The sequence below is a fragment of the Panthera leo genome, chromosome C2 (assembly GCF_018350215.1).
Source record: "Panthera leo isolate Ple1 chromosome C2, P.leo_Ple1_pat1.1, whole genome shotgun sequence".
Lineage (NCBI taxonomy): Eukaryota > Metazoa > Chordata > Mammalia > Carnivora > Felidae > Panthera > Panthera leo.
Genome location: NC_056687.1, coordinates 26,622,395 through 26,642,482, shown reverse-complemented (window position 1 = coordinate 26,642,482; position 20,088 = coordinate 26,622,395).

Sequence of the window (20,088 nt, the reverse complement as noted above, 5' to 3'; positions counted from 1 at the left end):
GAAGCAGAACCTCACCAGCAAATTTTCCGGTGCCTTCATCTTGGACTTCCCAGCCTCCAGAACTTTGAGATATGAGAAATAAGTTTCTATTGTTTATAAGGCACCCAGTATATGCTATTCTTTTATAGCAGCCAGAGTAGATTAAGACAGAGATCATCACAGACAAAAACCATGGCTGTGTGGATGATTTTTCTCTTCCCAGGATTTACACCTCCCTCTTGGTTCTCTTTTGGCTTTATTTCAGCCTCAAGGGACACCAGGGTGTCTACTTGCTGCAAGACCCAAAAATGGACAAAAAACTCACTTCCCATCTTGCTCCTTGCTTAACAAAGCTAAAATCTGAAAATAACTTTACTAAGAACTAAGGAGAAAGTAAAGGAAAATAAAGAAAATGCAAAATTAGAAAAGGCCTGGACTAATAAAATACAGATTTCTGATTCAAACATAGTTAAATTGAAGCCACAAGTTAACTGGTCTAATTTACCAACATTCAGGCCAGGGTTTTGCTCACTTCCTCCAACACATTCTGCTGATTAGACAGTCATCTGGGTTTGGAAAACAAAACAAAACACAAAAATCCTTTTTTAAGCTTACAAATTATTACTTATGGAGGCTGTCTATTATACATTTTAATTAGACATTCCTTGTTTCCCCCCCCCCCAATACAAAGCTGAGATAAGTGGGGAGGATCAGGGTTGAGCAGACAGTTTTGGAGCAAAAAAACACAGTAGGGAAACAGGTCAGAGTCTAAGCTTTTAGCAACTCCTTACATGCACATGCTGTAGGCCTGAAGTGCCCTTTAAAAAGCAACTAGTCCTTTTTACACTCAGAGTCTTTCTTTAGTCCCCCACGTTTAAAGACTCTCCCTCTCTTCTCCTGGCTTTTTAATTCTCTTTGTATGGCTTCTTCTGAACAGTGACTGAGTTGGCCAGTCTGTGACTTGGCTGTAAATTACTCCCCTGTAAGTTTCCTCTCATTTGATTGGCTTCAATCTCTATAGCCTGGCCTCTTCCCTGATCTTGGCCTAGACTCCAAAACACTGCACTGTAGCCTAGTCTGTGCTGAGGGGCTCCTCCTTGTCTGAAAGTTGACTCAGATGCATGAGGAGATGAAATACAGACCTCCGTATGAGCGAATCACTATCAGGGCATGGAGGATGTGAGTAAGGGTTGTGTGTGGGGATTCTAAGTTGAAAAGGAATAAAGAAAGGGAAGTGGAAGACTTAGAATTTTGTTTGACCCTGGGAATTACATCTGCTTACAACACATATCAAATCATTTTTGTTTTCCCTGATGACGAGAACGCCAGAGGTTTCTGACCTCATGGGTATTTAAGCTCTTAGTTGCCCACACACCTCACTGTTTTTCCTCTATCACCTTGAAGGGACCTTCGTATTCCCCATCCCAGGATTTAATCCTTGGCTTTCTGCTCTTCTCTCTGAGCGCTATTTAAATCACCCTTCCATTTATGTATTTTCAAATTCTGTCCCTATGCTTTCAATTTCTAACTCTGTAGTTTATGTTCAGCACTATTCCTCCCACTCTCTATTTTCCTTGAAAACAAATGTCACTTGACCTATGGCTCCCAATAGCTACCTTCCCCCTGCTGATAGAATTATTTGCTGACAAATTTATTGGAAAGACAAGAATTATTTGCTGACAAAATTATTTGAAAGATTTTATGTCCAAAGCGTATGTTTTCTTTTTGTAGTTTCTTACATACTGCCATCTGGTTTCTGTTCCTGCTTTATCTCCCTCTACATTCTCTCTTAGACCTCTTTGTTGCATTAAAAACTAGGAAAGCTGCTTCACTGAAGACCATGAAAAACTTTTAGTAAATTTCCCTTCTTCCTGTGTTGCTTAAGCCAAGTAGAGCAGGGATATATTATGAAGAAAAGTAGTACTATTAATGCTAGGTATGAATCAGAAAGCTGCCTCCCTCCCAGTTCAAGTTAACATGCCTTGATTGAGGTCTTACTATTTCCCAGACACTTTATTTAAATGCTAGAGAAGTAAAGGTGAGGGGGGAAAAGATGGATTGTTGAATTCCTGGATGATAACTAAATTCTTGAAAAGAATTCAAAAATTATTTTGAGCATTTTATCAGGGTGAACTTGAGTTCTAAAACTCTATTTGCAAAGGCATAATAGAAATATCTTTGCCAGGGGCACCTGAGACGCTCAGTCAGTTGAGCGTCCAGCTTCAGTTCAGATCATGATCTCATGGTTCATGGGTTCAAGCCCCACATTGGGCTCTGTACTGACAGCTCAGAGCCTGGAGCCTGCTTCAGATTCTGTGTCTCCCCCTCTCTCTTCTTCTCTTCTCTCTCTTCTGCTTGCATTCTGTTTCTCTGTCTCTCAAAAATAAATAAAACATTAAAAAATTTTTTAAAGAAATATCTTTGCCACAATCTTAATATCAACAAAACAAAACTCATTAGCCTCTCTTTGCTTGTTCCTGAAAATATCATTTTATTTTTTACTAATGCAACTCCTTATCATATTTTTATCTCTTTTTTTTTTTTTTACATCCCTTCATGTATAATCAGTCAGCAGCTACATTTTCTGAAGTCTAAGTACTATACTGGTAATGCCTCTCATGGAATTGATTCACTGAGTGGAGTTTTGCTTTTTAAATATACATAAAATAATGTAGTATCATTAATGTCTGAAAACTAAAATTTAAGGTTAGGATCAACAGGAAATACAAAGTGGGATATTTCATGCTGGAAAAGAAATGATCCGCCCAAGAAAATGATTTAAAAACTGTGAAACTTTTTGAACCTAACAAAAGGAGAAATTAACATTCTTACAACCATCATGGGAAATTTAGCATACTTTTTTCCAGAAACTAGTAGATAAAATAGACCAATATTGGGGCGCCTGGGTGGCTCAGTTGGTTAAGCGGCCAACTTCGGCTCAGGTCATGATCTCGCGGTCCGTGAGTTCGAGCCCCGCGTCGGGCTCTGTGCTGACAGCTCAGAGCCTGAAGCCTGTTTCAGATTCTGTGTCTCCCTCTCTCTGACCCTCCCCTGTTCATGCTCTGTCTCTCTCTGTCTCAAAAATAAATAAACGTTAAAAAAAATAAAAAATAAATAATAAATAAAATAGACCAATATTTACAAGACAAAAGGGCGATTTAAGTAACATAAAAAGTAAACACTACTGCATTCAAAATGCAATACACATTAAATTGAAATGCACATACAGTATTTACAAAGAATGACCATATATCAAGTCAAGGAAGAAAGCCCCAAAAGTAAAAATTAAGAAAAGTATTTTATGCATACAAGTTATAATCACTATTAACGCAAAAAGCAAGTATAAAACTCAATAACCATTCAAGTAAAACAAATCAAAAAACAGATTAAAAATCTGGCAAACTAGGAAGATAATAAAATTCTCTTATTCTAACACTGCATGTTTATTGGAAGTCCAAGATGTATATAATGCTTGAAACCGCTAATGGAAAACATTCTACACTTTCCTACTAAAGTCAGAAACAGAACTGTAATTTCTGCTATCACTATTAATATCTATCACTATACTTGAGGTTTTAGGCAATGCAATAAAATAAGAATAAGAAATAAATAAAATAAATAAGAAAAGAAGTGAAACTGGAAAGATAATTTTGTATATATTATTACTATATGTGAGAGGGGAAAGCCACTATATTTATAATAAAATTAATAAAGTGGGTTTAGCACTTTAGGATTAAAGTACAATGTATAAAATATCAATAGTTTTTCTAAATCCTGCCAATAGAAGACAGAAAATCACTTCCACAGTGATAACAACAAATGTAAAGTGCTTAGGGATACACTTCATTAGAAAGATGAGTATTCAACTTATGATAGTAGAAAATTTTCAGAGTAAATTCTCAGAAAACAAAATGTAAAAATATACTAAAATTTATAAAATTAAAAATTCAAACATGACCAACAAAACTAAAACTGAATTACATGAAAATATTTAGGATAATAACAAAAAATGTTAGATAAGAGTGACTCAGGGAAAATAAGTAAGAGAAGGATTAAATAAAATATCAGAATGAAAAAGAAATATATTTAGAGATAGAATAGAATAGAAATTTAAAAACTGAAAAAAAAGTATTTTGATTTCTAAAGAGAAAATTATAAAAATATACGGAATGGCACAAGAATTCCTGAATAAATAGGTGTAACATCTTCATTGATGGTAAGTCTCAGCATAGTTTTTCTTAATTAATACAAAAAGTCGATGCAATGTAAAATAGTAAAATCAATATCCATTAGGATTTAATAGAATTTTGTCGACTGATTCTACATTTCATATAAAAGATAAATCTGTAGGAATTTGAAGATGAACAATAAGGAGAATCTGTCTTACCTACCAAATGTCAAATATACTTTAAAAGTACTATGGTATTTATGTAAGAATAGACAATGAAACCCATAAAACTAAATACAACATTCAGAAAGAGGCCCATGATTAAGTATTTGGAAAAGATGGCACTTAATATCAGGGAAGAAAAGAAACATTATTCATAAATGGTGTTGGAAAATTAGTTGAATATTTGGACAAATAAGTTAGCTCTCACCTCAGACTTCTCACAAATATAAATTTTAGGTGCATTCAAGAAAAATATAAAATTAAATATTATAGTGTTATAGGAAAATATAAGGTAATGCTTTCTTGAGTGTAGGCTAGGGTAGAAGACAAAAAAAGGAAAAGTTATAAATAAATAAAAATTCATGGACTAAACTAAAATTAATCACATGAATTCCACTGACACAGCATCAATAAAGTTAATGAACCAGTATTTCCAGCTATTGACCTTATGCTGATACTTGCTAATGATGTGTCTATCTTTAAAAAATGAACATGAGCACCTGATCGTATAACATGCCACAGATACAAACTTCTGGTTAAATCAGTAAATCGATAAGCAAATAATTCCACTAAATGTTTTAAATGGGCATATTGAAAAGTACACAAAATCCATTTCCTGGATTTTGGTAACAAAGTACCCATTTAAGGTATCATACTTGTAGAATTATTTCCTAGGTAAAATAGATAAATCTTAAGCAAGCAATTTATTATTGTTTAAAAGTAAGAACATAGGTCCATCTCAGAATTACAGTTGCCAAATTAGTAAACTTTCATAGCAACTAAGCCAGTATTTTTCTAGCTTCATTGAGGTACAATTGACAAAAGTTTATATACTTATGGTGTAAAACATGTTTGATATATGTATATGTTGTGAAATGATTATTACAATCAAGCTAATTAACATATCCATAATTTCTCTTGTTTTTTTTGTAACTACATGAGTTCTTTGGGGGATTCCTTTTTTTATTTTTTTTCATTTTTAATCTTTTTTTTTCATTTTATTTTTTTTAATTTACATCCAAATTAGTTAGCATATAGTGCAACAATGATTTCAGAAGTAGATTCCTTAATGCTCATTACCCATTTAGCCCATCCCCTCTCCCACAGCCCCTCCAGTAACCCTCTGTTTGTTCTCCATATTTAAGAGTCTCTTATGTTTTGCCCCCCTCCCTGTTTTTATATTATTTTTGCTTCCCTTCCCTTATGTTCATCTGTTTTGTGTCTTAAAGTCCTCATGAGTGAAGTCATATGATATTTGTCTTTCTCTGACTAATTTCACTTAGCATAATACCCTCTAGTTCTATCCACGTAGTTGCAAATGACAAGATTTCATTCTTTCTGATTGCTGAGTAATACTCCATTGTATATATATACCACATCTTCTTTATCTATTCATCCGTCGATGGACATTTGGGCTCTTTCCATACTTTGGCTATTGTTGATAGCGCTGCTATCAACATTGGGGTGCATGTGTCCCTTCAAAACAGCACACCTGTATCCCTTGGATAAATACCTAGTAGTGCAATTGTTGAGTCATAGGGTAGTTCTATTTTTAATTTTTTGAGGACCCTCCATACTGTTTTCCAGAGTGACTGCACCAGCTTGCATTCCCACCAGCAATGCAAAAGAGATCCTCTTTCTCTGCATCCTTGCCAACATCTATTGTTGTCTGAGGTGTTAATGTTACCCATTCTGACAGGTATAAAGTGGTATCTCATCGTGGTTTTAATTTGTATTTCCCTGATGATGAGTGATGTTGAGCATTTTTTCATGTGTCAGTTGGCCATCTGGATGTCTTCTTTGGAGAAGTGTCTATTCACGTCTTTTGCCCATTTCTTCACTGGATTATTTGTTTTTTGGGTGCTGAGTTGGATAAGTTCTGTATAGATTTTGGATACTAACCCTTTATCTGATATGTCGTTTGCAAATATCTTCTCCCATTTTGTCGGTTGCCTTTTAGTTTTGCTGACGGTTTCCTTCACTGTGCAGAAGCTTTTTTATTTTGATGAGGTCCCAATAGTTCATTTTTGCTTTTGTTTCCCTTGCCTCCGGTGACATGTTGAGTAAGAAGTTGCTGCAGCCAAGGTCAAAGAGGTTTTTGCTTGCTTTCTCCTCGAGGATTTTGATGGCTTCCTGTCTTACATTTAGGTCTTTCATCCATTTTGAGTTTATTTTTGTGTATGGTGTGAGAAAGTGGTCCAGGTTCATTCTTCTGCATGTTGCTGTCCAGTTTTCCCAGCACCACTTGCTGAAGAGACTGTCTTTATTCCATTGGATATTCTTTCCTGCTTTGTCACAGATTAGTTGACCATATATTTCTGGGTCCATTTCTGGGTTCTCTATTCTGTTCCATTGATCTGAGTGTCCGTTTTTGTGCCATGGGGGATTCCTTTATATAACATTCCATAACTGTTTTTGAAACCAATTTTCATGAAATATGTTATTTTAATCATTAACATATATTGATCAAGAGATCTGGGAGAGAAAAAAATGAAGTGATAGTGTAGAGAAATGGTAAAACAGATGAGAAAAATTCATGATCAAATGCCATAATGTTTCAAAAAATAAATAATTCATAAGTAAGCAGCAGACAAGATCTTATTTTGTTCTAAATAGGAAAAATAAAAATGTAAACAAGATGAAAGTAATTCTAATCATGTAATAAACAGAAAACATGGATAAGAACAAAGTACAGGAAAATGTAACATTAAATTGGTAACCAACTTAATAAGTAATTTGAGTAAATGTACAGTGTAGTAAATAATTAAGAAAAGATATAAGAAATTCCTAAAGGAATAATTGTGGAATAAGACTAACTCATTAAGGTACTCAGAAATTCATTCAGGCACACTCCTGGAAAACACATAATTGGAAGAATCCACAATAGACCAACTGCAAAGTTGGAAGATTATACTGAAGATGTCATCCTAACTTCAGCTAGCACAAGAGACATTTTACATATTTATTAGTTCAATTCCATTCAACAAATAGAAATATTAATAATATTAATATAAGGCACCATGTATTACTGTTTCCCATATGCCTGGCCTGTAATAAATAGTTCAAATACTCATTTAATTCTCATAAAATATAAAGGTAGAAATTAATATCCTATAATCATACAGCTAGTAAGCAATAGAGGTATGAATAATTCAGGCATTTTTTTTAACCCAAAGCTTATTTTTAATTGCCTTTTTGATACCTTCCAGCTTTTTTAGTATGAAATTTATTGTCAAATTGGTTTCCATACAACACCCAGTGCTCATCTGATACCTTCTAGTTTTATTAATGTTTGTACAATACTACACAGCATTATTGTCTTTAAAATTATTTCCATTACATACTATGTGTCCAGCCCTGAATGAGTGTACTTACGAATTCTGAGAATACATAGCCTTATACTTCAATGGTATAAACACACTTATATTAAAAGTTTATGATTAAGGGAACTTGAATACAGAGCTCTGCTTTAGTGGTCTTTGTCTCTCCCCAGTCTCTATCACAAGATGGGATGATAATAATTTTTCATCAAATCAAGAGTGCCAAAAAGAGCAGGGCAAGTACAAGGGGTTAGTGGAAATCATAAAGGGGAAAGTGAAAATAAGCTTCACATGTTTTGTGAAGGTTTCACAAAAAAAAGGAAACTTTCAGAAACTATTCACGGACCAAAAGTCAGTTGTATTTTGAGAATGCATCATGCTTCTTTCTCCCTCAACAATATTAGTTTCCTAGGACTTCTATAACAAAGTACCACAAGCTGGGGGGCTTAAGCAACATAAATTTATCTTTTGGCCATGCTGGGGGTCAGAAATCTCTAAAATCCAGGTGCCAGCAGGGCTGCTTCCTTCTGAAACCTGTAGGAGGGAATCCTTCCTTGTCTCTTCAGGCTTCTGGGGTTTGCCAGCCATCCTTGGTGTTCCTTGTCCTGTGCCAGGGAAATTCCTGTCTCTGCCTCCATCGTCACGTGGTCTTCTCCTCTGTGTGTTGGTATCTCTGTCCAAATTTCCCTCTTGTTATAAGAACACCAGCTGTATTGGATTCAGAGTCCACCCTAATGATATTAACTAGGGCACATCTGCAAAGACCCTCTTTCCAAAACAAGGTCACATTATGAGGTAGTGGGAGTTAGGACTTTGACACGTCTTTTGGGGGGACACAATTCAACCCATAATACTCACCCCATTCTATCTAATCCTCCTCCCAACCCTATTGATTCTAGCTCCGAAGAGCTCTTTCATCCATCGTCCCTACTTGAGCTCTACTGCTTTCTCCTGGTCCACCTGAGCTACTGGGATAACCCTTAACCAGGCTGCCTCTTTCCCCTCTTCCACCATCCAGTCCATTCTTACACATTAACTCGTCATCTTTCAACATGTCCATATGGGGTCTCACATACACACACCCACAAAAACCCCTTCATTTGTTTCCTTTTACACTTACACTAAAATCCAAACACTTTGCTGGATCTACATCTCCTCGCATCTCTGGGCCTCCACCTGCCTCTTTTTTTTTTTTTTTTTTTTTTTTTTTTTTTTTTTTAATTTTTTTTTTCAACGTTTTTTATTTATTTTTGGGACAGAGAGAGACAGAGCATGAACGGGGGAGGGGCAGAGAGAGAGGGAGACACAGAATCGGAAACAGGCTCCAGGCTCCGAGCCATCAGCCCAGAGCCTGACGCGGGGCTCGAACTCACGGACCGCGAGATCGTGACCTGGCTGAAGTCGGGCACTTAACCGACTGCGCCACCCAGGCGCCCCACCACCTGCCTCTTTAACATGATCTTTAAGGCATTCTTTTCCTCACTGACTTTTTAGTATTGCTCTAAAAATCCTGTTGCAATTAACCTGCATTTAAGACTGTTCATATATATGTAACAATGCATATATAAATTATATCTACAACTAGATATATATAGTTATACACATAAAATCACATCTAGAACTAGGACTATAAATTACATCGAGGAACTGCAGTTTGCTGTATATTTTTGTTGGTTTCATATGCTAAAAGTGGGCCGGGGATTGGAATGCCCGTTGAGCAAGCTCATTCACAGCAGTCATCACACAGCATATGCACCTGCTCTTTTCTACCAGTGAAGAGAGATTACATATGTGACTTTAGACAATAACAAACAAGATATGGACATTCTAGCAGATATTTGATACATATCTGTTTTAGTTTCAACAAAGTATAGATATTATTTTAGATACTCAAGTTGATACTTTGCCATTTATAAATAGTTATTAAATTGCATTATTGATTGAAACATCAATTTATTGGCTTTTTAAAAAAATGTTTATTTTTGAGAGAGCAGGGGTGGAGCAGAGAGAGACAGAGAGTGCAGGACAGAGGGTGGAGCAGAGAGAGAGACCACAGGAGAGAGGATCCAAAGCAGGCTCTGCACTGACAGCAGCAAGCCTGATGCGGGGCTCCAACTCATGAACAGTAAGATCATGACTTGAGCTGAAGTCGGAGCTTAACCGACTGAGCCACCCAGGTGTCCTAATTTTTTGGCTTTTTAAAGATAATATGAAGCTTTTAACAAGTTAATTTAAAACAACTAAGACTTGGGGCCAGCCTGGGTGGCTCAGTCAGTTATGCATCCAACTCTTGATTTAGGCTCAGGTCATATCTCACAGTTTATGAGTTAAAGCCCTGCATCGGACTCTGTACTGGCAGCCCAAAGCTTGTTTGAGGTTCTCCTTCTCTCTCTGCCCCTCCCCTACTCAAGCTCGCTCTCTCTCTCTCTCCCTCTCAAAATAAATAAATGAACATTAAAAAAAAGAAATTTTAAAAAAGCAAAACAATTAAGCCTCATGCTATTGACACTTTGGGCCAGATCTTTTTCTCTCTTGGCGAGACTGCTCATATTATGGGATATTTAGCGGCACATGTGGCTTTGACCTACGAAATGCCAGTTGCTCTGTTTTCCCTCAGTGTGACAGTCAAAACTGTCTTCAGATATTGCCAAATGTCTCCTGGGGAGAACACAAAATTGCACCCAGTTTTGAACTGCTGATATAGACAGGATAACACAAGAGGGAGAAGTCCAAATCTTGCTTTTAAAAAATAGAAACAGAAAGTAATACCAAAAATACATAATTTTCATTTCTTGATCATTTTCTGTATTAAATTTTAGGAATATATTTTCAAATTTTATGTTTTTAGAAAATATTTATAAGGATGAGTCTCATCTAAGCAATCTATTTCCAACAGTAATTGGCACCTATTTGTACATTTGCTCCTTTAAACGAAGTAGTTTCTCTACATTATGAGACCTCATAATATAAAGAGGTAAATTTTAAATAATCTTATTTTCATATGTGACTATAAATTTTAATGTTTCGATTTCCAATTTTATATAAATTTAAAAATAGCTTCCCTGTCTCTTTAAATTCTTTACAATTTTTCATTTATATCACTTAATGTCAATAGTGATGTTAGCCTCAAGAAACTAAAATTTTCACTTGTAAAGATACCACTTTCCCACAAAAATAAATCTAGCTATTAAAATAAAATGGCAAGATACTTATCTTGTTTCTAACAAATGTGAGAGAAATAATTAGTCATTAATAGTGCTCTGCAATAATAGTGATTATGAGGTAAATTATATTTTTAATTCCATCATCGTATTAGCTTCAAATCAGGCTCTTGCCCCATCCTTAACAAAACAGTGAGAGTGATGGTCCTCAGACATTTTTTCTGCTTCAACTTTCTTCAATTAGTAACCATGGCTCAAAATCACTGGGATTTTCAATGGGATAGCAGGGGCATTAGACACATGTTGTTCCAGGAAAGGGTTCTCAAATTCTCAACTGTGGTTACACATGAGAATCTCTTTGATATTAAATACTGATGTCTAGAGCTCATCCTGAGGGCATCCGATTTAATTCGGCTGGGGTAGGGCCTGGCCATAGGTGTTATTTTAGAACTCTCTGTCTCAGTCTAAAACACAGCCAGGGTTGAGAAACATTATTGGAGGCTCAACTATGAGCAAATTACATGTAGTCTGACAAAGTCCTTTGGATAATTTTCACGTACCTTCTTTATGGGAATATCCTGAGAATGAGCTGCCCATGAACCAAGGGTCTCTTTTTTCCTTCTTCTTCTCTTTCTCTCTCTGCTCCACCCCTACCCCAAAGATGGAACCCTGAATAAAAACAAGTACTTTCTACTGAAGACTCGGAAGAATTTTGTGTGGCATAGGATGTTTTCTTTCATGTTAGGATTAAGTCTGGGAGGATAGGGCCTAATGTCATTATCGATCATGAAGTTCCAGAAGTGTGGACAGACAAGCCTGTGTCCCTAAAGATGGCCTTAAAAGAGTTTTCTGACCTATAGATCCATCCAGGATACTGGAGAGCCTCTGACTCAGGGGCCTATGTATCTTAGGCACCAAAAGTCACTCTGAGAGCCTGACCTTACAGCTTCTATGCCAGCCTTCAATTCTATTTTACGTATGTTCCAGATCACAGAACTTTTTACTTGTAGGATTGCGTGGCCATAAGAAATGTGGTTAATATTTCTACATTTCTTTTCTCATCTGTGATGTGAACAGACTAGACAGTTACCGACATCAGTTCCTGATTCAATAATGTACAATCCTTCTTTGTAAGATTTTTTGCAAAGTGATTAATTATTCTGATCTCTGAAACCCCAATGACACACATTAAGTTAAATTCAGAGGCCTGGGATATTTCTCTGCCATCGAAGTCGATCATGTTCTCCTTCTCCAGCTCTGGTTTGCCTTGGCATTCCCTCTTCTGAGACAGTTGGGGTGACAGAGTGTTACCTTTCTACAGAGGGAAAAATTAATGGGCTTAGTGAAGCACAGAAGACAGGAAGCAACAATTTAAGTAACAGAGAAAAAAGGGAGGAGGAAGTGAGATCATAGACATCATATGCACATAATTTTGAAAGATGGGATCCTGTGATTATGAGGTGTCAGCAAGGTCAAGTAGATAAGTAGTAAACTGAAAAGATCTGGTTTGTTTTAGTTTGTAACTGGCGGGCACACTCTCAGCTAGCCCGCAACTACAGAGAGCTGTCACCTGCTCTCCTACTGCTTCGACAACTCCCCTTAGTCCTCCTGAAGAGAGTCAGGAGTAATAAGCCCAAAGCCCCTGCAAAGAAGTCCCTCACCCCCACTGTGGGCAGGTGCAGTCATTCAAAATATACACAAATTCCATGGAGAAAAAGACATCATGATGGCACTGCAACCGATCTCCTCACTGCTAAAGAAGTTAAATCCATATGACCTATATCCATGTACAGATTAGTTCACGTGGAAAAATGAAAACTACTGACAGTGAATCATGCCATAAATACAGGAGGTCATAAATAAATAAAATCTCTGCAGGTAGAAAACTCAGAGTTGAAATAAGAATGTCTGATAAAATGTAAAAAAAAAAAAAAAAGGAGAGAGAGAGAGAAAGAGATTTTAGAATCAAAATATAAAACTTTGGGGGAACTGGTATAAAAATTTTTCCAATGTCTGAAATATATCTGCCCTGGATGAACTAAGTGAGGGAGGTTGTGCCAGTAGCCAAGTGACAGATACAATCTAAATTTGAGTTGAATAATTCTGTTTTGATTGACTCTTTAAAAAAAAAAAGACTATTCCTAAAGTTTAAAGATTAATAAGTAAAAAGAAATCTTTTATTTTAGCCCTCCAGTCTTGGTCTCTAATAGTAACCACTGTTATAAACTGGTGTTCCAAAAAATATATATTCCAAAGATATATATCTTTCCGCTACAGACACCTTTTTGCCCAGAGTCCTCTCAGTACCAGCAATCTTTTATGTCACCTTGTAAATGGGTTGAAACAGTATTCCAAATTGTTAAATTTGCTGCCTTCAGAATACAAAGGGGCTTGTCAATTACTGTGTTGCTTTCCAGCAGCAGGGGTTTTGAGAAGCAATCTTTTATCTTTCACCCTGCGGAAAATGTCTCTAAGTCCTCTAGAACTCAAAAAACTTACTGTTAACTACCCTGAAAGGGAAAGGAAATCATTTTGCCTGGTACTGATAAATATTCTTTGTAATATATATTTGCCTTTACCCCTAAGAAAACCACGACTAACGTTTTTGAGCACTTGCGGCATATTTGATCCGCCAACATGAAATATTATATAATATTGTTTCAGAATAAAGAAACTACTTTAAGCTAAAAGTGGTGTGTAAATGGACACAGCTGTGAGATCCACTTATTATATCACGTATTGCACCACCCAGAATTTGTCAGCCTGATATCTTGGCACGTTGGCTCCTTAAAAGCACAGCTTAGCACTATTCACAACAGCTAAGATCTGGAAACAACCTAAGTGTCCAGTGATGAATAAATGGAAAAAGAAAATGCGGCCTATAGATATACACACAAACACATAAATTTTCCTTGACTTGTGATGGGAATTATATCCTGATCAACTCATCATCAACTGAAAATATTGTAAGTCAAAAATACATCTCAACTACCAAACAAATAGCTTAAGCTAGCCTATCTTAAATGCGCTCAGAACACTTACAGTTTGGCAAAATCATCTAACACGAAAGCCCACTTTATAATAAACTATTCAATATCTTGTGTAATTTATTGGATACCGTAATGAGAGCAAAACACAGAATGGTTGTCAGTGGATCCGTTGTTTCCCCTCATGATCCTGTGACTGACCGGGAACTGCAGCTCGCTGCGACTGCCCAGATTCATGAGATAGGAAAGTACCACATGCCGTCAGCTCAAAAGATCAAAATTCAAGATTTGAAGTACGGTTTCTACCACATGTGTATTGCTTTCACACCATCATAAAGGTAAAAAAGTAAGCCGGGGACTTACAACAGAATATGATTCAGCCATAAAAAAGAGAAGAAAATCCTGCCATGTGCAACAACATGGATGGAATTTGAGGCCATTTTGCTACATAAAATAAGTGTACCATTTACATATGGAGTCTAAGCACATCGAACTCATAGAAACAAAGAGTAGAATGGCGGTTGTCAGGGGCTAAGGAGTGAGGGGAATGGAACGATATTGGGCAAAGGGTACAAACTTTCAGTTACAAGACAATTGAGTTCTGGGGATCTAGTGTAGTGCATGGTAAATATAGCTAACAATAGTAGTGGTATACTTGCAATTTGCTGTGAGCATGGAGTTTTAATGTTCTCACCAAAACAAAAGCAACAGAACAGTAATTATGTGAGCAACAAAACAGAGGATATGTTAACTAACCTTATTGTGATAAGCATTTTGCAATATATACATGTATCAAATCATCACACTGTATACCTTAAACTTAGATATGTTATGTGTCAATAAACTGGGAAATACACACACACATGTAAGGATCTAGCATAAGATGATAACCTGAGAAGATGTGGGTACGACTTAAATCAATGACCACAATATGGTGCTGTCTCTCTAGTAGGTGAAATATGTAAGTACAGAAGCAGAAGTGGCACTGTTTAGCATCAGCATTCCCAACGACCCACTGGGGAAATTGTTCCCGTTATGCAAACGGAAACTCTGCACTTCCAGAGGTCCTCATACATGGGAGGCAATAAGAGTATCATCCAACCTGATACTATGACTGCCACCCAGTTACTTTGTGCTCCATGCTCTAAGAGACTAGCAGACAAAAAGAGGAGTCACCATGCTCATGGGAGTAATTAATTCTAACAGTAAGGAGGAGGTAGGTCTTCTGAGTGCTTCCAGGACTGGTTTAAAAAAAAAATTAATATTTTTTTTTATTTTTTTTTTTTAACATTTATTTTTGAGACAGAGAGAGACAGAGCATGAATGGGCGGGGGGGGGGGGGGTGCAGAGAGAGAGGGAGACACAGAATCCGAAGCAGGCTCCAGGCTCTGAGCCATCAGCCCAGAGCCCGATGCAGGGCTCGAACTCACGGACCGCGAGATCGTGACCTGAGTTGAAGTCAGACGCTTAACCGACTGAGCCACCCAGGCGCCCCTAATATTTATTTTTGAGAGGGGGGAGGAGGGAGGGAGGGGGAGGGGGAGGAGCAGAGAGAGAGAGAGAGAGAGAGAGACCTAGAATCGGAAGCAGGCTCCAGGTTCTGAGCCGTCAGCACAGAGCCTGACAAGGCGCTCAAACCCATGGACTGCAAGATCATGACCTGAGCTGAAGTCAGACACTTAACTGACTGAGCCACCCAGGGGCCCCTCCAGGTCTGGTTTTAATGCTAAAGGCACAAGTAAAGAATCACAGTGCAAAAAGCATTTGTTAATAGTGGCTCATGAGTATAGGTCTGGGCCATCCCTCCAGGTAAGACACCTCTATAGCAGAGATGCTTGCCAAGAGTGAAGGCAATATAGAACGGATTCTCGAAATGGGTGTGATGATTTCAGTTATGACATATAGATCCATAGCTTCATTGAGGGCTTGTAACCCATCCAACTAACTCTCCTTTTCTAACTTTTCCTAGGAAATTTGACCAGCCATAGTCTTGAAGAAGCATTTCCCAAATGGGGTGAACTAAAAAGGAAGCCAATCTGAGAAATGCAATGTGACTGTGGTAAATAGTATGGTACATCAGGGCTAAATGAGTCACTTATGGAAGTTGGGGATGACAGCTGCTGACAGTTTTAGCTCTACTTCAAACTAGGAGCTACCCTCGGCCACAGGGATTTCCCTTACCTGAAGTCTGTGTTCCCTTTCAAGGAAGGTCATGACCAATGACTGAGAAATGCGGAAACACAATCCTCATCCTTGCTTTGCCACATTTTGGTGTAACTCTTGAAGGACCATCTCAGGTCAAATTTTTCTGTCGTATCAATTAAGGTGTCAGTTATAATCCCATTACAGGTCAGATTCTCCTTCTCCCCTCCTTTCTCACTTCCTCACTCCCCAGTAAACATTCTGCACACGTCTCTCCTTCTCCCAGAGTGTGTTTCCTGGGAACCTCCCTTAAGACATCATATCATGAGCATCTTTCTAGTCAGTATGTAAATACCTGCCTCATTAAAATGCCTGTATAGTTTTGCACTGTATTCATAATTTATAACAGCATAATTTACCTACCCACTGAGTTAGGTAATTCTTGAGGCAACCTAAACTAGACCTCATGATGATAGCAAGTGTAGATTATAAAAGCAACCAGTGAGCCAAAAGTTTAGCCTCTCTGCTAAGCACTTAAGATGCCTTACTGTCATTTACAATGGTCATGGTCTGTTTAGAAAAACTGACTCTAAAAAGAAACTGACTTTATTTTTTTGCTGACAGGCTTGCAACAGAAAATCACTGATCCCATGTGGTAATGTATATATTTGATGTTACTTTATTATATTGATTGATAGATGATGGTAAGTGTGTGTGAGTGAATGGGTAAGAATACAGCAGAACTTGTGGTCTAAAAAAGAAAATGTAAAATGATAAAGCCATTCTAAAGAACCAGGTTAAGATTTTTTAAATGCAGTTTTTAAGCAGTAAGAATTTTTCTTATAGTTTTTATTTAAAATCTGTACTTTATTATTTTACCACTCCTTAAAGCTCAGTGACATCTGACTTTTAATTAAAATCATTAGAGGGGTACCAGGGTGACTCAGTTGGTAAAGCGTCTGACTTTGGCTCAGGTGATGATCTCATGGTTTGTGAGTTCAAGCCCCACATCAGGCTCTCAGCTTTCAGTGCAGAGCCTGCTTCGGATCTTCTGTTCCCCTGTCTCTCTGCCCCTCTCCTGCTTGTGCTCTCTCTCCCAAAAATAAATAAACATTGAAAAAAAAAAGCATTAGAGAGACACAGTCCATCTTTGGAGGTCTTTATTGCTGTTCAAAACTTTCTTTGTCCATAGACAAAGTTGTTTTCTGTTCCCTTTCCTTCCACATGAGGGGTTGAGGTACATTTTTTTTAATGTTTATTTATTTTGAGAGAGAGAGAGAGTGCATGAGGGAGGGATAGAGAAAGAAGGAGAGAGAGAATCCCAAGCAGACTACATGCTGTCAGTGCAGAGCCCCACCTACGGTTCGAACCCACAAACCGTGAGATCATCACCTGAGCCGAGATCATCACCTGAGCTGAAATCAAGAGTCAGATACTCAGGTGACTGAGCCACCCAGGTGCCACGAAGTACATTTTTAAATTTTTTTTTTTAACATTTATTTATTTTTGAGACAGAGAGAGACAGAGCATGAATGGGGGAGGGTCAGAAAGAGGGAGACACAGAATCTGAAACAGGTTCCAGGCTCTGAGCTTTCAGCACAGAGCCTGATGCGGGGCTCGAACCCACGGACCGTGAGATCATGACCTGAGCCGAAGTTGGCCGCTTAACCGACTGAGCCACCCAGGCGCCCCAGGACATTTTTAAAAGGACAGTAAGAAAAGCAAGGGGAGATGCTTTTAGTTGCTGCAGACCATATTTTTTATCTAGCCACATGCAAATGCAATGTTGCAAATGTCACATAGGAAGTATTTGTAAGTCTTTAGTAGATAACACGAATGTGGAATTCTCAGGCCTACTTGATAGGTAGGTACTAGACTGTCGGTAGATACTAAAGCTGGTGGGTACTAGACGAAATGTGAAATGATAGACTTCATGCCCCTGGGACCTTGTGACTGTGAAGCTTGCTCATTTCTCGCAAAGAGGTCAGGCAGAGCACATTTGTGGTGCTTGTCTGCTCTGCTCCTCAGTCTTGATGCTCATCTTCACATGAGTTCTCACTAGATCTTTGAACTCAGTAGATCTTGGCTGAGTCTTGATTTCCTAAAGGCACTCTCCCTTTATATATACCCCTTACAAGTAAAGGCTATATATTCTTTCACAAGCGAGGTGTTTCAAGGCCCAAAAGTGAGGCCATTCCCTCGATATCCCACACTGTGACTCCCAGACGATTAGCCCCCCACCCTTTTGTTACCCCTGTCATTCTTTCAGCCTCAGGCCCTGTCATCTCTATCATCTACCGACCTTCCAAATCACTTCTCATTCACTGAAGACTTCTGCCCCTGGTTTACATGATGCCTCTGCCCCAGTTCTTCCATCTTGGGTGACTTCAAAATTCCATGTGGCTGATCATCTAACCAATAACAAGGCCTCTTGCTTCCCTGTGTTCTTCATATGACTCCCCAGCTCTCCCTTTGCCACGCATTCCCATGGTCATGACCTAGAACTTTTCATATCCGAAATGTTCCACCTCCAAGATTGTAGATTCAAGTGCCAGCTCTTTCACAAACGCCTCTCCTCTAGGCGCTTACTTTTCAAACTATTTCTACTATGATTATGTTCTTATGTTTATATTTGTCCTTTTCATTATCTCTCAGTCTTCTCTGCTTTTACTTTAGTCTCCTTCATTTTCTCCTTAAATATTCTTGCCAATCACCTCAATTCTCTGTACCTCTATCGCTTTATTACATCTACCTGCCCAAACCCTCATCCTGGATCAACCCTGCTCTTTTCTTATTCAATGTCTGCATATAAGCTGTGGAATAACACAGGAGAAAGGGACAATTTGGTTTTATTATATCTCCACAATCACCAATAGAAATGTAACTCTTAAAAGAGCACAGAAATTTCTGGTCAAGTTTACCTCTTAAGAATTTCTCTTCATTCATCCTTCTCTAAGAAATTTTATCTTACTTTGTATATTATATAGCTATAAAATTACTTTTTTTAACGTTTATTTATTTTTGAGACAGAGACAGAGCATGAACGGGGGAGGGTCAGAGAAAGAGAGGGAGACACAGAATCTGAAACAGGCTCCAGGCTCTGAGCTGTCAGCACAGAGCCCAACGTGGGGCTTGAACTCACGAACCGCGAGATCATGACCTGAGCCGAAGTCGGATGCTTAACCGACTGAGCCACCCAGGGGCCCCTAAAATTACTTTTATTGAGATGACTGCTACCTCCAGTATTTTTCAGGAATGAGAGGCTATAAAGTGAAGACCTCATGAAAAGAGTTCAGTCAAAAATGCACATGAAATCATAGACACAATGATCTCTAAGGAATCCCAAATTAAAGGTAAAAGTGTGAGTGGCAGAGTTGGCACCAGTTTTGACGTTTGTAATAATAATGACAACAAAGGCTGGAAAAATATTTCCTTCTGACACTGTCAAAATTCACTTTTTAGGAGCTTTTCGCTCCTAAATTTCGCTCCAAAATTTAAATTTTGAATGACTTCCATTGCTGATTTACGGGATAGTTTTGCGATATATAATTGATTGTACACTAAATCACATGTGACACAGATTTAAGTCATTGCCTTACATTTTTTCTTTCTAATTTAAGAAAAGAAAAAAACAATCGCTGGATTTAATCCCTGCTTCAACATCTTCATGATATACAACCTTGGAAATGTAGACAGTGTCTTGCACCTTTCTGAGTCTTGGTTTCCAATTCTACAGTTAAAATAACGCTAATACCTATCTCAAACTGGTAATTATGAGGGGAAAATATAAAAGTCCTTATCACTGAGGCACTCAATAAACAATAGTTCCTAACAGATTAATACTGAGTTTCTATTTTTGAGCCTTTACTATAATCACAAGTAAAATTACCCTGTTTAATTTTGCAAGGCCAACTACATATGATTTATAAAGACAAAATGAGATACAGAATAAGGTAATTTTATCATCATCATCATCATCATCATCCATAGAAGATGGTGGTTTCTAAGGTCATGATGGTATTTTACCAGAGAGAGGTAATTTAGACATGAATTCTAATCTGTTGCACTGAAGTAGTGAGAATTCAAATGCAAGAGACATAAATGGTTGG